Source organism: Galleria mellonella, unplaced genomic scaffold (assembly GCF_026898425.1).
Source record: "Galleria mellonella isolate WM207_F2 unplaced genomic scaffold, CSIRO_AGI_GalMel_v1 utg270, whole genome shotgun sequence".
Lineage (NCBI taxonomy): Eukaryota > Metazoa > Arthropoda > Insecta > Lepidoptera > Pyralidae > Galleria > Galleria mellonella.
Genome location: NW_026442062.1, coordinates 1528818 through 1547368, shown reverse-complemented (window position 1 = coordinate 1547368; position 18551 = coordinate 1528818). Strand labels below are relative to the sequence as shown.

The following is an 18551-nucleotide window of genomic DNA, read 5'->3' as shown; positions in this document are numbered from 1 at the left end:
TAAACAAAAAAATAAAGAATAATAGAAATAACAAGCCTGTTTAAAAACATTTACCGCGGACTTTTATATAGGCTATAAAAGTCCGTGGTAAATGTTTTTAATTCCTTGCCTTCACCATCAGACTGCGTATGGGTTATAATATTTGTCAAGACAAATCAAACTAGCCTAAAAATGATGGATTTATCATGCGTTGTTCATGAGTTCGAGATCACGTTCAGTCCTCATCAATTGTATATCACCAAATTTACATGTGCATATTAATTTTTACCATAATCGAATACCAGAATGTATTTAAAAATATATTTCAAATTATGAACGGAAATACTGATATACTAAAGAAAAACTTTTAAAAAATAAACTTTTAATAAACTGTGGATATTCTGTAATGCTCCGGTTATAATAAATGACCACACTATACAACTGATAAACTTCTTGTATCAAAAATTTCAATAATTTATTAGATATAATATACAAAAGCGTGCTTTACTGCTCCACAATATTGGCGTCTGGTATTTACTCAGGGGAATCATTTAGAACTATATCCCAATATATCAAAAACAGCACAGTATCACCAGGTTTCAGTTGTGTAAGTGGTATCGGTATCAACAGTAATTATCTGATATCATTTGGCAACACTATAGTCAGCGATAGCATGAACTGTAAGTGGCTCTGCACTGATAGTAATCGGCAACACTGTCATTAGTAATCGACGACAATATGAACTATAGTTAGCAATATTACTGATAGTAATCGGCAACAATATAAACTGTAAGTGGCAATGCTCTGAAATTAATCGGCAATGCTGTGAATAGTAATCGACGAAAGCATGAACTGAAAATGAACAACGCTACAGATAGTAATCGGCAACAGTGCTTATAGTAGTCAGCGATAGCATGAACTGTAAGTGGCAATGCATGAATGAATATTAATCGGCAACGCTGTCAATAGCAATCGACGATAAGGTAAATTATAGTTCGCAATATTACTGATAGTAATCGGCGACTTTATTCATAGTAATCAGCGACAATATGAACTGTAAGTGGCTATGCTCTGATATTAATCGGCGACACTGTGAACAGTAATCGACGAAAGCATGAACTGTAATTAGCAACACTACAGATAGTAATCGGCGACACTTCTAATAGTAGTCAGCGATAGGATAAACTGTAAGTGGCTGTTCTCTGATATTAATCGGCAATACTGTCGTTAGTAATCGATGATAATGTGAACTATAGTTAGCAACATTACTGATAGTTATCGGCGACTTTATTTATGGTAATCGGCAATAATAGTAACTATAAGTGGCAATGTTCTGATATTAATTGGCAACGCTGTCAATAGTAATCGACGACAGCGTGAGCTGTAATTGCCAACGTTACTCACAGTAATTGGTAACACTACCCATAATAATCGGCGAAAGATTTAATAGTAATTGGCGACAGCGTGAACAGTAATTTTGTCCGTCAGTTAAAAGTGAAAGTGAAGCATCGAGTGGTGGCCCCACTGAAAATCAGCGCTGCAGCACCACGCTGCATCTTAAGCTGTGTGGGGACCATTTCAGCTGTTACCACAGAATTATTACTTTAATGTATAAAATCATTAATATTGTTATATTTTGTAGTTGAATAAGTAATTTTATTGTTATTATTATTAATTGGCAACGCTACCGATAGTAATTGATATCATGCGCAGTGTTCTGTAATCGGTAACCCTTTCTATGGTAAGTTACTAGCGACGGTGTCAATAGAAATTGGAGAAGCTATTCGTAATAATTTATATTTAAGAACGTTATTATCAATAGTGAGTTTTTATCAGATTTCCACTACTTTATAATAAATGTTAAGGTATAATAAGTAAAGATTACAAAACTATTATAATAAATTTCTAAATATTTAAAACATTTTTAACACAAATAAAACCATAATACTCAGTACTTCTAAAAACTTAATTAAATTGTTCAACCAAAGTGAAATACAGATAAATAACATGCCTATACAAAATATTTAGAACTTTAAGTACTTAGGAAGTATAATCATAGAGGATGCTAGGTGCACATTAGATATTAGATCTAGAATAACAAATGCAAAACAATCTTATAATAACTTTAAAAATATCAAAATTAATCCGTATAAAATTTATAACAACTTACGTTTGGAACATAGCATTATATTGGTGTGAAACATGGACAATGACGCAAAAGGAAAGACAGATGCCTAAGACATTAGAAATGTGGACATGGAAGAGAATGGAAAGTATAAGCTGAACAGAAAAAATCATGAACGAGGGAGTTTTAAAAAAGGGGAAAGAGAAAAGAGGATTAATAAAAACAACAGAGAATGTAAATGGCAAAATGCTGGGTTACCTTGTTTACAATTTTTTGTTTATCATACTAGAAGGAAAAATAGAGTGCATAAGAGGAAGGGAAAACTGAGAAATAACTACATGGGACAGATAAAGGAAACACTGGGTGTCATGTCGTATAGATAAGTCAAAGATTTGGTCTAAAATAGAGTTGGCATTGGAAAGTTCCGACAAGAGGAAACTCCTAAATAAAAAGAGAGAGACAGAGAGAGAGAGAGAGACAGAATTTAGATGTAAGTACTATATGTCCAAAAATGATGTTATAGACTTATAATTACAAGCAATTAACCGTAATTTTTCTATAGAATGAATTATCAGAACATTAAGATATTTTCAAACAGGTATATATGTGATTAGAACCTATATAAGGTAAAGAAAAAATGCTTAGTCTACAAGACTATCGTATGATAGTCTAATCGTATGACCAGTACTCATGTATAGTAGCGAAACATGGCCTATACTTTCAAGGCATGTACAGAATATTCTGGTGACTGAGGTGAAATATTACGCTGAATGTCTGGAGTTACACGAGCTGATCACGTCTGTAATGAAGGCATTCACAGCAAACTCATTATACATAAGATATCTCATAAAATGCAAGAAATCTGTTTGCGCTGGTATGATCATATCTGCAGATTGCATTGATCACAGATGCTTAAATCTACAAATAGATGATATTAGATCTCGTGGCTGACCTAAAGAAATACTGGCTGAACATCGTGAATGAAGATATGCTAGCAAATGTTTTCTTTAAGGAAGATACACAGAGCATGGTAGTGTAACAGAAACAGCAGGAAAGTTGATCCCAGCAATGGCCAGGATTAAGGCTAGGACGAAGATGATAGGGTGAAATAAAAAGTTGTAAGTGACCAACTGATTAATTTATCAACGTAACTCCCAACTGGGGCCAACATTTTCACTAATGGATAATTAAAAATGATTTTCATGAATTCCCCTAGGGCACCAAAAGTTAAATTAATATTGAATTAGCTTGAGATTGAACATCCAAAAATTTGTTATTGTCAGTATTTATTTATATTAAAGTACTTTGATTTTTTAATGTAAATTTAATTGATTTTGAATAAGTTTGGTTATTAAATGTATTTATTATCAAAGTGTGCTTGTTTAAGCGCAAAGTTTAGTACTGTCTGTAGGAAACGAGATTCGTTTTACTATATACATGCTCACAGAAATTAACATAGTCTTTCTGTATATGAATAAAAAAAAAAATAGTAATTTTGTACATAGATTTAACCATAATGAATTCATTAAATAATATAGATGCCGTAAGATATATATGAGTAAATATTATATAGCGCAAGGCTGTATAAGCACGTATATAACTAAATGACATTCAATCTGTAAGTTAGTTTTAATTTCTAATTAACTCTCAGATGACAAAAAACACGATACTTCGAGTGACGAGGGTTAGCTCGCTCCCTATTTTATGCTGAGCTAGATGTGGGTACGTCGAGCATTACACTCACCATTACGACAATAATCGTAAAATATCTCTAACCCGAAAGGCAAGAGATTGTTAGTATTGGGGATCTAACAGCCCCATAATAATATATCCTATCAGGTCGATTTCCTCTCAGTTCCTCCTGGAAACCATCTTAATTAAATTTTTATGAATTTGTCACTATGGGCCAACTGACCTGTTTCATTCTCATCTATTATGAGAGAGAATAAGCTCCCTGCCGAGGTTTTCCCACGAGACTACAGCATGGGGTTCTTCAAAAGGGGGGTAAAGAGATTTCTTCAGGGTCGGCAACGTGCGCGTAATACCTCTGGTATTGCAGGCGTTCATAGGCTACGGTAACCGCTTACCATCAGGTGGGCCATATGCTTGTTTGCCACCTCAGTGGTATAAAAAAAAATCCCTCACTGGTGCCCCGCCAGTGTATACTGATAGCGCAGGTGAATTACCATTTTATTATCACCCATTAAAAAAATATATCTCTAACACATTATGAGAATATTTATTGCATTTATGACATATAATGTTGTAATAAATTTTCTTAGGGTAGTCGCTTTAAAAAAAACTATTTCGATTATCACATAGTTGCCCTGTGTTCCCAGAATAGAATAGGCTACCCCTTCCTTTCTCGTGAGTGTCGTTAGAGGCGACTAAGGGAGGGCAAGAAATGGGCAGCAGCGTCCCTTTTAAAACGTCTCCAAAGCCTAACTGTGGATGCCAATCCGCGTACCAAGTATGGAAACTACTGGAAAACCCCCCAAGAAAGAGCCTTATGTTGAGCAGTGTGTAGTTAAAGGCTGACATAAAGATGACACAGTCGGGTAAACAACCAAATCTATCTTACTATAATGTCCAGAGAGGTATTAACCTGGCGAGCCAGCTCGACGGACTTTCTAAAATATGGTTAAACTAGACGGTGACTGACCCCATTCGTCATACTCGTGAACGAGTGCATTTGTTGGCACTGATCTCTTTGAGATTACTGTGAATTATTGTAAAAATATTTTGTTCTTCTTTTACACATAAAATAAAAATAACTAATTTGAATAAAACAAATGAAATAAATACTTATATAAAATTTTTGACAATTTCAAAATTATTTTGCAAATAATTTGAAACTATTCATTTTATGCGAATTCCTTTAAATATGTATGAGAGAGTAGAGAAAGTAAATATGTTTTATTTGCATCGGACCTTTGAATAAAATAAAGAAAACAAAATATAAGCTTGTAAAATTGTAATCTATATTTATTATTTTTTTCTACTTTATTTTAACGACTATATGATATTTAAAATACTTATTGTTTTACCGCTGTATTTATTGTGTATATATATTTTAAATTATTCAATAAATACAGCGATTTTAAAACGTTATCTTTATGCATATTTATAATATATAATATAATTGTAAATAGACCCCATATATATATATATATATATATATATATATATATATATATATATATATATATATACACATATACGACGAGCTAGGAAAATAATTAATAATAATAATAACAACTTTATTTAAACCAAAAATGCGGGTACACGATTTACTAATCGGTGATTACTATACTAGACTCACAGGAATATTGAGATTACAGTAATAAAAAAAAGAAATCTCATAATAACTGTTTTTTAATATATCGTATATCGTCGATATTAATTACCAAAAAAAACTCTAAAAAAGCCAGCCACATTAATTACACAAATAAATTGATATTTTATTGATCGTATGTACTAAAAAGTTGAGTGCTTCTGACGTGGCGGGCGGTGGGTGTCTACCATGGGACCGAACACGCAACCAGCGCTCCGCAACGACTTTTCAGTTCAAACTACCGCGGGGCCCACCCCGACCGCGCCTAATCACTTCTCGCATAGAAAAAAAAAATATTAAAAAAAAAACTCAACCCACCCGACGCGAACGGCGAGCAAGTATCTCCTGTAAAGTGCCTTCGTAATTGGCGAATTTACTTGAAAAGTTTTTGTTTGTGAAGTGTCCACTCTGTGTTTGGGATTTTCAGTATTATTGACAATGAAATTTGTATGCTGGTAAGTTTATTTTAATATATTACACTTTATGAATTAAGTACACTTCCTTTGTGTCTTTTTGTCCTTGCGATATGTGTAAATAAATTAATTCTTCCAGCAATTAATGATAACTGATAAAAATGTTTGTATATGTAGGTATATAGTACACTTATATGATTTCAGTGAATATGCTTCTTTTTTATATTTGATACATAGATTATATAAATAGTGTCTCCATACAAATGCTTCGAGAAAAGTGGGACAACTTTTTCAAACAATTTTGCGGGACAAATAGTTATGAATTATCCCTTTATAACTTCTATATTTATTTTGTCTTATTTTTGCATCTTTTTTAACGCTTAAAAACTTATTTTGTTTATTAAATAATTAAAAATAGATATGTCAAAATAAATTGTGTGCATATATAGAACACTGACAAAAAAACAAGTCAGCTAATTTTATAATTAGCTAACGAAAAAATGACCCGTTTTTGAGGCTCGATGCTCTATCTATATAATCTAAGATATGATACTACAAAATAGATATTATGTCTAAGTGAGGAGGCCATAGAAACTTGAATTAAAATAAAGGATGACTAAGGTTCCATTTCATTTGTCTCGACGAGTCAGTGGACAAATGTTTAATTTAAGGTTTAATTATAAACTATAAAGGACATCAGGAGTTATGTGTGCAAATGTCTAAAGATGAAGCAGTACCATGGACGTAACAGAGTATACAGTTTCGCCCATGATACTCCCCAGGCGTTGCTATTCCCGAGGACTCAGTTGTTATTCCTCTGTACTCTGTAAATTCACTGCTAAATCCCACCCTTCAAACCGAAACAGCCATGCAAACACAACTGCTTTACGGTTGAAACACGAATGGAACAGAGGTGCCCAAGCAAACGACTTTTGTACAAAGTTTCAATCTTTGTTACATTATAGCGCTTGAATGACTTAATTAATCACTATGAAATTTGGTATATGCGTACTATACAGGATGAAGAATGAAGGATAGAAGCTACTTCTTATCCCGGATAGTAAATATACCAAGGCCATGCGGAAGAAGTCGCATATAAAAGCTAGTAAATGAATAAATCAAAGTAAGGACGGAACTTCACCTACGTTGGATTTTAATATGCTCAGCGAATGTGGGCACATTCGCAATGCTAATACTTGACAAATACCTCTGACTACACCATTAGGGATTACAGTCGTGAGCATATTGTCTATATTCATCCGACTTCAAGAAGAAGGAGGTTCTTGATTGAATTGCATTTTTTGTCTGTTTGTTATCCTCATAACTTATAAACCAGTTTGAAAAAATCTTGGCTGAAATTATATATGTACTTACAAATTAGTTCCATAGAAATATCATCAAAATCGGTTCAATAGTTTAGTTTTAAATCAAAATAACTAGTTGTTCCATAATTGAAGTCAGTTTTTTTTTTTTTGTAAAAAGAAAAAAACAATATATGCTTAATATTCTATTTTATTTAAACTTTAATGCACAATAAAGTTCTATGCAAAAGCATTATTAAATAGCGGAAAAATAAAGCAATACTTAATATATTCATATAATATAAATATATAATTAGACTAATATAAACATACACATAATATATTAAATAAATAAATACATAAATATTACTGTATAAAAAAATTAACTGTAATAGAAAAGCAAATAGCAATCTATGACTCAGAGTAACCAGTAAAATTAAGTTTAAAGGGAAAGTTATATGTATCTAGTAATCAAATTATATTATACTAAATTATATATAATGCATTAGTTAGCATACCGTTGATAGTCGAATAAATCGATACAATTAACGCCAGCTTAAATCATTAATGATTTTCTGATATAATAAAATTAGTGTTAATGATTATTCGATACCCAAGTGCACTCGGTGATATTTCACTGCAGTATTTTCAAATGTTACGTCGAGTAATAGATGACTCTACATAAGTCAAATAATGTTTTATATTTAACTAGAAAGAGTCTCTTTGCGTAATAGAATCTGAAACGAGGATATCCGCAAAAGAACCAAAGTAACCGACATAGCCCGAAGGATAAGCAAGCTGAAGTGGCAATGGGCTGGTCACATAGCTCGAAGAACCGACAACCGATGGGAAAGAAAAGTTTTTGATTGGCGATCCCGTAGGAGCAAGCGAGCCAGGACGGAGTGACAACCTCAAATGCATTGCATAGAGTCAGTGGATGCAGGTGATTTAGGACCGTTCCCTATGGTAGTCTATGGGGAAGGCCTATGTTCAGCTATGGACGGATAATAGCTGAAATGATGATACCGATATAACTAGCAATACACCCCGGCTTCGTACTTATAGTAGAGCATATGTGCTTAAATTTTTTGCATCAGCTTGTTGCGTCCAGTGTGAATTAGATGGGTACAGTGAGCTACCCTTAAATATTTTTTTTTATTTTATTATGATTTAGCATTGAAAAATACATACATATTAAAATTTTCATGTTTTTACGATCAACCCCTGTTTTTTCATCGCTTTTTTTATATGCCGCAATATGCTTGCAAGATGGCAATCGAATATAATAATTGTAGTACAAGAAATATTCGTGTATAGTATTACTAATTGTACTAGGTACCAGTACCTAACAATCTATCAATACATTACTAAAAATCCCTTCCAACCCCTCTAGGTTTTCATGATGTAATAAGAGTGACGTTATATATAATACTGCCCATCCCTCGACTATCAAAATCCCTTAGTCGCCTTTTACGACACTCACAGGGAAGAACACTACCGTGTGGTCCGGCATAGAATGGGCCACCCCTTACCTTAGACTTGTATTACCATACAAGTCATATCAAGTGTTTCTTAAATATCTCCCATATGCAAATATAATTTAATTACAATTTTATTATATTTATATTTATTTATATTAATTGACTGATTAATTCAAATTTTGCGTAAATAGGAATGTACTCTAAAATCAGAAATATGTAAATTATTTTGAATTTAGAATACTTCAGCGATAAGAAGTAAAGAAAAGATTTTACAAGTGGATAAAATATCTTGGAATGAAGAGATGAGTACAAGATAACGGTAGTTAATCTCGTTATTCCCGAATATTAAACCATCGCTCAAAATTAATCTATGCTTCACCATGTTGCCTACCAGAGATTAAATAATTCTATGTGAATTACTCAGCGATTAAACTCTCTGCCTGTCAGAATTTATAAACTAAGCTTTGACATCGCTGTTGGTACTAATCTCTCTTGTTTTTTTTTTTTTATTGTAAACCTATTTTTTATGGATGATAATGGATCCTCCACTTGCGTTATTGATTTACGTTGGCGGGGCATCAGTGAAGATGAAGTATATCTGTTGTCCCATTATGATGAATTCATCAAAAATTAACCACAATGGTTTTCAGGGGAACCGCGTGGTGGTCGACCTGTTAGGGTATATTGCTAGTAATGGGCCTGTTCGATCTCGTTACTAGGTAACTATTTAGGTTTAGGTTAGGTATGTGGTATCTTGGCCAACCTTGAACCTATCTGAATACGTTTTTTTTAGATGCTCTCATATTGAATTTGTAATTATTGAAGTTGCTGCTTTTTTTAGGTCTTTTTTTATTTTTTAATACTGGTATTCTTCATTACAGCTGTAACACGCGAGATTTAATTTGTCCGTGAATATATAAAATAAAAAAAAAAATTGTTTAAACTAGATATGTTAATATTGTTACCGTATTCTACGTATTTTTTTTTTAAATCTTTTACAACTTTAAAAATCGTAAAGTAATACACAAAATAACAAACAAACAATACATATTGAAGGGAAAGGGATTGTTAGTAATGGGATCTAATAGTTCCATTGCTAGCAATGTACTCTATCAGATCGACCTCCACGCGGTTCTCCCTGGAAACCATCATGGTTAATTCTCACGGAATTCTTTACGATGGGCTAACTGACCTGCTTTCACCCTTATCTATCATCCTTCATTGGTGCCCCGCCAGCGTATACCGATAGCACAGGCGGGGTTGCCATTTCATTTTCACCCATAAAAAAAAACAATACATATTTCAAATCTTTAACAATACAAATATTAACTAGATTCGAAATTACCATTTCCAGTAACTATTAAATTTGTCATACAGTGAAATTTCAATAGAAATGAAACAATCGAAACGCAAAGCGGACTATGGCAATTAATGTGTCGTATAATTGATTTTTTACTATTTCCTTTGTTACCAGTGACGGAACGCAGACTAGTAGACTACGCTAGGGGCTTAGTCATGGTTTTCCTAGGGAATCGGTGTTCAGTAAAACAAACGTTGCTATGGCAACAATGGTACCTACTAAAGTGTAACCAAACAAGTCTGCTTGGAGTCACGTCATATTGGATTTGTCTTCACCAAAAGCGAGATTTTTAATTAATAATTTATTATGAAATTTCAAGAAGAGGGAAATCGTCGACTCGCGGATGTTTTGAGCGAGTTTCAATAGGATATTTTTTTCAATTCGTCTATTATTATTTTTTCGACCATGATAATTCTGAACCCAAGTTCACTGTACTCTTCTCTTAGATTATATAGACAGTGTTTCCATACAAATGTTTCGAGAAAAGCGAGTAAACATTTTCATACATTTTTTGCATGATAAATAGTTATGAGTGATTCCTTTATAACTTCTGTATTTATTTTGTCTTCTAATTTCTGCACCTTTTTAATGCGTAAATATTAATTTTATTTATAAAATAATACGTCAAGATACATTGTATGCCTAAGTATAAAGAACACTGGTAAAAAACGTGTAAGCTAATATGACAATTAGCTGACAAAAAGATGACCCGTTTTTGAAACTCGATGCTCTATTTATATTATAATCTAAGACTCTTCTGATAGTTTCATTTTATTTTCATAATGAATAAATCTACCGTTTTCTATTGCGGAGCAAAAAACTGCTTGTTTTAAATCGAAATACTTCAGGTATCGACTTCACGTATAAAAAATCAAATATTTACAATGCAGAGTATTTATAAAATATCCCATATCTTCGTTTAGGAGTAGCAAAATACTGCTTCAGGTCTACAAAGTTCAAATATGGAGGAGGAGGAGTCATAAAACGGAATAGCGATATCGTTCGAGCTTGACTTTGGTGGTTAATACAACCTTGAGTGTTGGGAAATTAATTGTTACATTATGTTTCAATAAGAAAATCGATGGCGGATTTCCCATAACCTGTCCTTGAATTCGGTCGGTATTTAATTCAAATAATCTTGTAATATTAGATATATTAGTATGATTATAAATAATATTTTTTAAGTTTAACAAAAACAAAAATGTCCTAGAATAAGCCACCCATACTTTCGTTGGTTAGCGTAAGAGACGACTAAGTAAGGGCGAGGGATGGGCAGCAGCGTCCCTCTTAAAACATTTACAAAGTCTAACTGCAGTTACCAGTCCGCCTGCCAAGAGTGGCAACTACTGGCAAACTCCCCAAGGGAAGGCTTATGTTCAGCACTGGACAGTTAAAAGCTGATGTGATGATGACAAAAAAAATAATGACGTCAATGAAAATAATATTTGGACCTCCACAGAAGTAAAGCCTGGGAATTAGGTTATATTACAATTAATTAAGAAATGAAACTTTCTAAATTATTTTTGATCAATCTAAATTGTTATAATAATACACTTAGGAAATTCCTATATTTTTTTTTATTATAATTTGACATGTTATACACGTGTCTACCAGAGGGAGACTTTGTACAAAAGTCGTTTGCTTGGGGACCTCTGTCCCATTCGTGTTTCAACCGTAAAGCAGTTGTGTTTGCATGGCTGTGTTTCGGTTTGAATGGTGGGATATGGCGTCAATTTACAGGGTACAGAGGAATAACACCTGAGTCCTCGGGAATGGCAACGCATGGGGGGTATCATGGGCGAAACAGTATACTCTGTTATGTCCATGGTACTGCTCATGTCTACCTTGTTACCACTTTCCATCGGGTAGGCCAGTCAACTTGTTTGGCATTATAAGTAGTATAAAAAAACATACTAATGGTAACAGAATTAAATAAAATAATTATAACCTTTTTTCTATAACAAATGGTAATAGAGTGAGGGATGATAGGTGAGAATGAAAAGACAGGTTTTTTTTTAATGGATGATAATTAAATGGTAACCCCACCTGAGCTAGCGGTATACGGTGGCGGGGCACTAGTGAGGGGTAATACGTGAGAATGAAAAGGCAGGTCAATTAGCCCATTGTGATAAATACACCTGGAATTCAGCACAGTGGACCTGGAGGTCGACTTGACAGGGAACATTGGTAGCAATGGAACTGGTAGTCCATACTGGCAATCCCTTGCCCTCAATAATTTAAATTAACTATCCAGTGATATGGACGTATGTACTAAAATATGTCATATGTAATTTAATTCCCTTACTATTTGATTTGTTGTAAGCACAGGTCTGTAGAGAAAATTCATTAAAATCCAAAACAATCTACTATTAAATTTAATTATGTGCAGAATTTCTCGGATTACTAACATTGTATTTAACTATATCCAGCAACAGAATTTATGAAATAAAGTTTCTCGTGATATGCGATGTACAAATTACGAGAATTAAACAAACCCCTACCACTTCTCGGAAATGTAAACTAACACAAAGCATTTCATAAACACGTGTAAAATATCAATAACATATCCTGCATCTACTCTCAAAATGAGATTTTATTAGAATGTAATAACATTGACAGTCGACATATTGCGGAGTGGAATATTCTCTTTTCGGTTGACCGTATTCATGGTACATGTTGTCTCTATATTCGCCCAGGATAGTACAGTCACATGTATTTTTTTTATACAACTTAGTATGCCAAACAAGCTGACGGCCTACCCGATGGAAAGTTACCACTTTTACCATACCGTCGCCTATAGATATGAGCAGTACCTTGGACATAAGAAAGTATACTGTTTCACCCATGATACCCCCCAGGCGTTGCCATTCCTGAGGACTCAGGTGTTATTCCTCTGTACCGAGTAAATTCACGCGTTAGTATGTTAGCGGCTACCATCGTTTGAAGGTAGACTACTGTTACAATTAATAGAAGCTCTTACGACCTTCCATATTAGTTATGAAACACTAAACGTTATTCAGTCCATCCACATGTTTTTTTTTTTTTTGATGAAAATGGATTGGTAACCTCGCCTGCGCTAACGGGATAGCTGACGGGGCACCAGTGAAGGGTGATCGATGAAGACGAAAACAGGCCAGTTAGCCCATCATGATGAATTCATCAGGAATTAATCATGGTAGTTTCCAGGGAGAACCGCGAGGAGGTCGACCTGGTTGGGTATATTGCTAGCAATGGGATTCTCAGTCTCCATTACTAACAATCCCTTTCCCCCTCCATCCACATGTTTGTATTGTACAATCAAACGGAAAGCTTCATAATAGACATGAAGTTTACTTGCATATTGATGTCATATTAATATTTTTTTTTTTTTTTTTTTTTTTTTTTTTTTTTTTTTTTTTTTTATAAAACTTAGAATGGCAAAAAAGCTGACGGCCCACCTGATGGAAAGTGGTAACCGTCGCCTATAGACATAGCAGTACCATGGACATAACAGAGTATACTGTTTCGCCCATGATACCCCCCATGCGTTGCCATTCCTGAGGACTCAGGTGTTATTCCTCTGTACCCAGTAAATTCACGCCATATCCCACCCTTCAAACCGAAACACAGCCATGCAAACACAACTGCTTCACGGTTGAAACACGAATGGGACAGAGGTACCCAAGCAATCGACTTTTGTACAAAGTCTCCCTCTGCGAATTTACTAATGCGCCTACTAATTATTCGATTGAGCAATTAATTCGAATTATTCAAATGAATCTGTAAATTATTCGACTATTAATTTTATTAATTCCCTGTACTGCTTTTGCTAATGGCTAAAATTATTCATTAATAGGTATTTTGTACGAGTCAATACGAACGTAGTCGAATCGAGTCGATAGCGGTCGACCCGATTCGACTACATTAACGATGACGACGAATGACGAAAACATTTTATTTTTTAAATGGTTGTTAATAGTGTTGCTAATGCCAAAATTTGCTAAATACTAAATATACTACATATTTAGTATTTAGCAAATTTCGAAATTAATAAATTATCAAAAAGTAAGTATTAAGTAAACAAATTAATTACAATTTCTGTTTTATAAAAAAGTTGGATGAACCATTACTGAACAGTTTTTTTTTTTCTTTTTGTTCATTATTTTTCATTTAGATCTTATTATTATTTCGTTAATTATACTAGTAATTGCCAGGCTTAGCAAGCGGGTTTGCAACCGCAGTTAGGCTTTTAGAGATGTTTTAAAGGACGCTGCTGCCCATTTCTCGCCCTCCCTAAGTCATCACTTACGACACCCACGGGAAAGAAAAGTGGCTCATTCTATGTTGGCGCAAACATGGCTAGATCGTATTACTAATTAGTAAAATTATTCGTATACAAGTATAAGTATATTACTAATTTAATAATCGAATTATGAATAATTACTAATTATTCGAATAACAAAATCATTCGGATTAATTTAATATAAACATTTTGTTTAAGACTGAACGAATCCTTACAAGGAGTTCCTATTCATGAATATGACAGATGAGCCAGCCATCATTCCGTTCCACGATATTTTAGAAAGCCCAATAACCCGGCCGTCCGCACCACTACCAATCTTTGCATTATAAAAGAGCATGACTGGCTCTAACTAACCGATTACCTACGTCATATACGCGTCAGTATAATTGTATATCGCTGTTCACATGGGACAGATACGTTACTTGGACTATTTTAGTGGACGAAAATGGGATGGTAAAAACGTCTGCACTACTGGTTGACGCTGGCAGAGCAACAGTACTGCTCATGTCTATAGGAGACGGTTACCACTTTCCATCAGGTGGACCGTTAGCTTGTTTGCCATTCTAAGTTGTATAAAAAAAGAAAAAAAAAACAGTAATTATGGATTGAAATCTAATCAATTAAACGGGACGGATATGTAAGAAATTAACCACGAAGGTTACATTGAAAATCGCGTGATCGACCAGACAGGGGATATTGATACCAACATACTCGCCAATATCTTTTACTATTAAATATACAACTGGGAGATACTCTAGAACTAACTAGGTATAGAAATTATTGCTACATTTAATTCATTATATTTTTGTTAAGTTATTATTTGTATTATCTGTATTGTATTTTATTGTATCTATATTTGTATTGTATCGGGAGACTTTGTACAAAAGTCGATTGCTTAGGTACCTCTGTCCCATTCGTTTTTCAACCGCGAAGCAGTTGTGTTTGCATGGTTGTGTTTCGGTTTGAAGGGTGAGATATGGCGTGAATTTACTGGGTACAGAGGAATAATACCTTAGTCCTCACGAATGGCAATGCATGGGGGGTATCATGGGCGAAACAGTATACTCTGTTATGTCCATGGTACTGCTCATGTCTATAGGCAACGGTTACCACTTTCCATATGGTGGGCCGTCAGCTTGTTTGCCATTCTAAGTTGTATAAAAAAAATTCATTGATATTATCTGTGACAAATCACAAACTGTGATTTTTAATCACAAATACTCGATATCACACTCATTACTATTTACTATTGAAATTGTATTATGATAAGAACAAGCGAATGGACACTTTAACATAATGTAATAAAATCTAATATAGCGTAGTACGCTTGTCGTATAAAATAATCTACGATTTCATTTACAGTGATTTATAGTAACTTTATGAAACAATGTTAGCTACATATGATTTTTTTATTTAATTAGCATGCATAAATACATTAAAAAAAAACTGGATTATTAGTACCACTTAAACCTCTTGGGCTTGTGTGTGATACTTTACATTTCGTTCTCAAATATCAATATTTACATTAATTTTCTGCTGTTTTAGCAAGGTTGGACAGTAAATAAGCTTTCAGATTAAACTTTATGTTTTTAACAGTGATATTGTTTCGCAAGTCGGTAGGTAGAGAATTTACTAATGATTTGCAGTAGCATATGAAATGATACAAATGGCATGTTAAATATTCCAAGCTTAGAACTAATATTCAAACAGCTAAAGTGATAAGAGCTTTCTTTGTCTGATTGTTTTCTTATAACTTTTGTTTCTGCTAAGTTTTCGATAGTAGTCTTTTGGAGGGAATAATCACTGATTACGATATGTCTTCGATTAGTGGTAATGATACTTGTGCGAGATAACTAGGAAACAGTTAGTCAACTTCGCCTTGGTCTGACTAGAACTCAACTAGGTATTATCACATTGAGACACCTACTTTAGAAATATACAGTACAGGATTATTCTGTATGTTATTGGTGTAACAATGCAAATATATCACCTCATCAAAAGGTGGGTTATAAATTTGATCTCGTATGTATGTTCATCCATTCCCTCAAATTATAAAGTACTTCTCATAATTTAGCAAATGAGATATCTTTTTTTTATGGGTGAAAATGGTATGGTAACCCCGCCTGCGCTAACGGGATACGCCGGCGGAGCACCAGTGAAGGGTGATAGATGAGAATGAAAACAGGCCAGTTAGCCCATCATGATGAATTCATCAGGAATTAACCATGATAGTTTCCAGGGGGAACCGCAAGGAGGTCGACCTGGTTGGGTATATTGCTAGCAATGGGATTCTCAGTCTCCATTACTAACAATCCCTTTCCCCCTAAATGAGGTATCTGTGGAGTACAGACCAAATATATAATATTATTTATAGTTTTTATATTATTAATTACCTAATTAGTTTTTACTCTTTCTTAAGGAAAGTAGGGTAAAATTTGTAAATAATAATGATCGTTTTCAGAGAAGAGGTGGGTTACGTCCTCTTCTCTGTAAAGACATGAAGTCTGCGGAGCTTCATTTACTGCGACAATGTCAAGCGAAGACATTTTCTGCTGAGATTGTGGTCATACAATGTAGGAAACCACTACTTAAATCCAGCAAAATTGCAAATCTTTCAATTAACACTTTACTGGCCAATAATTCCGTCATGGTTGAAATCTTTGGAATTAAACTAAAATTTTTGATAAAAACCTAAATACAAAACAAAGTAATTTTTGGTCATGAACGCTTTATAATCCAAACGGTCTTACCTGTCATGGTAGGAGGACGTACCTACACGTTAGTGCACCTACATGCACATTTGTCGGTGCTAATCATGAAATAGGGTCTATGCGGAGAACTATGTCATCATAATCATGGAGAGTTGCCAGAGTTTGCGGTATCGCGCAGCATAGAATGGAATTTTACTCCATCGCAGTCTCCTACCCAACGTCCACCCGTGAAGGGTGGATGTTGGAAAAGGCTGGTTCAGTCGGTCAAGAGAACATTAACAGCACTGAGAAATTCTCATCACTTTTTTGGCAGTTCCAGTTACAGTTGACGATGAACCTGCGCTTAACCGAACCATTTTCTCCTTGGCCGCTCTTCTGAATTGCGTTGTCTTGTCTCTGATCCTTGTCTTTGAAAGATGGAGATTTAGCTATCCTATGTTTAACAATGGATTGTTAACAGTTATTATAATGATAATGATGAAATCACCATATTATCATCATGTTAGCCGTTAGCTGCTGATTATGAAATATGAAATAACAATTGGAAAAAAATCGGTTTACGGAAAGTCTCACGGAAAACGTAAAAAGACTGTGTAGGCGAAATCGCAGTGTCTACTTTGTCTAACGAACCCATAATTCTTAGTTGTAGTCAGTTGGAATAACAAGGAAACGATCTGAAATAACAATCCTCTTATTTATTGAACACAAAATTATTGTGGCTAAATAAATCAAACAATACAAACATGGGAGTAAGCAGAATACTGAAAAAGAAATTATTCATTTTTGTTATTTCGAAGTAGTTGAGAAAGTATTATTATTTTTCTTCGTTTGTTTGTTATACCTAATTATCAATTGAAAGATGAGTTTTAATCGATTTTTTTTGTTTATATGGTGGCAAACAAGCATAGGGCCCTTCTAATAGTAAACAGTATCGTAGTCTACGGATACCTGTAAAGGAGTATCACGTGCGCGTTGCCGACCTAGAAGAAACCTTAATATACCCTTTTTTTTTAAAACACTCTATACTGTAAACTCGGCAGGGAGCTCAATTCGCAATTTGAACGTACGTGGGAGAAAAATCCTTTAAAACCGCAGTGTACGCGACCATTTAGTTTCAAGCATGTGAGGATGAATTTATTTACTTACCAATTATTTAAACACGGAGTAGATAATCTCGATCCATTTTTCTCTTTATTTATTCGTTATTCACTTGAAATAAGAAATAAGTGGTGTTACATATAAAAAGCTTAAGTACATGTTTCGCCATATATAAGCTTGTAAATGTTTAGTCCTTAATACTTAATTTTTATTTACATTATTATGTTAGTTCAATATATCAGTCTTAATTTAATTAGATAGATAGATAAGTAATGTAAGTAAGTAATGCAAATAAATTTATTTGCATTACTTACAGCACACAAATTACAATACAAACATACACATAATACAGAGGTACACAGTAAAAGAAATAAATGAATGAAAAACAAAAAAAAACAACAAAAAAAGAAACAAAAAGCAAAATAAATAAAACGACAATTTACTTCTTTCATGGGTGTGGTATAGTA

At 33.8% G+C, this 18551-nt stretch overlaps 1 protein-coding gene across 3 annotated transcripts in view; it reads left to right on the top strand.

Moving 5' to 3' along the window:
* The first annotated feature begins 5652 nt into the window (after nt 1–5652).
* Nucleotides 5653–18551, top strand: part of LOC113509133 (glycine receptor subunit alpha-4) — a 93470-nt gene continuing 80571 nt past the window's right edge. The window contains exon 1 of one of the 3 annotated variants that reach the window (XM_031907690.2): nt 5653–5893. The gene's annotated coding sequence lies outside the window, so the exon portion shown is untranslated. The remainder of the gene's footprint in view (nt 5894–18551) is intronic. The other 2 variants (XM_052895300.1, XM_031907691.2) reach the window with 2 other exon arrangements.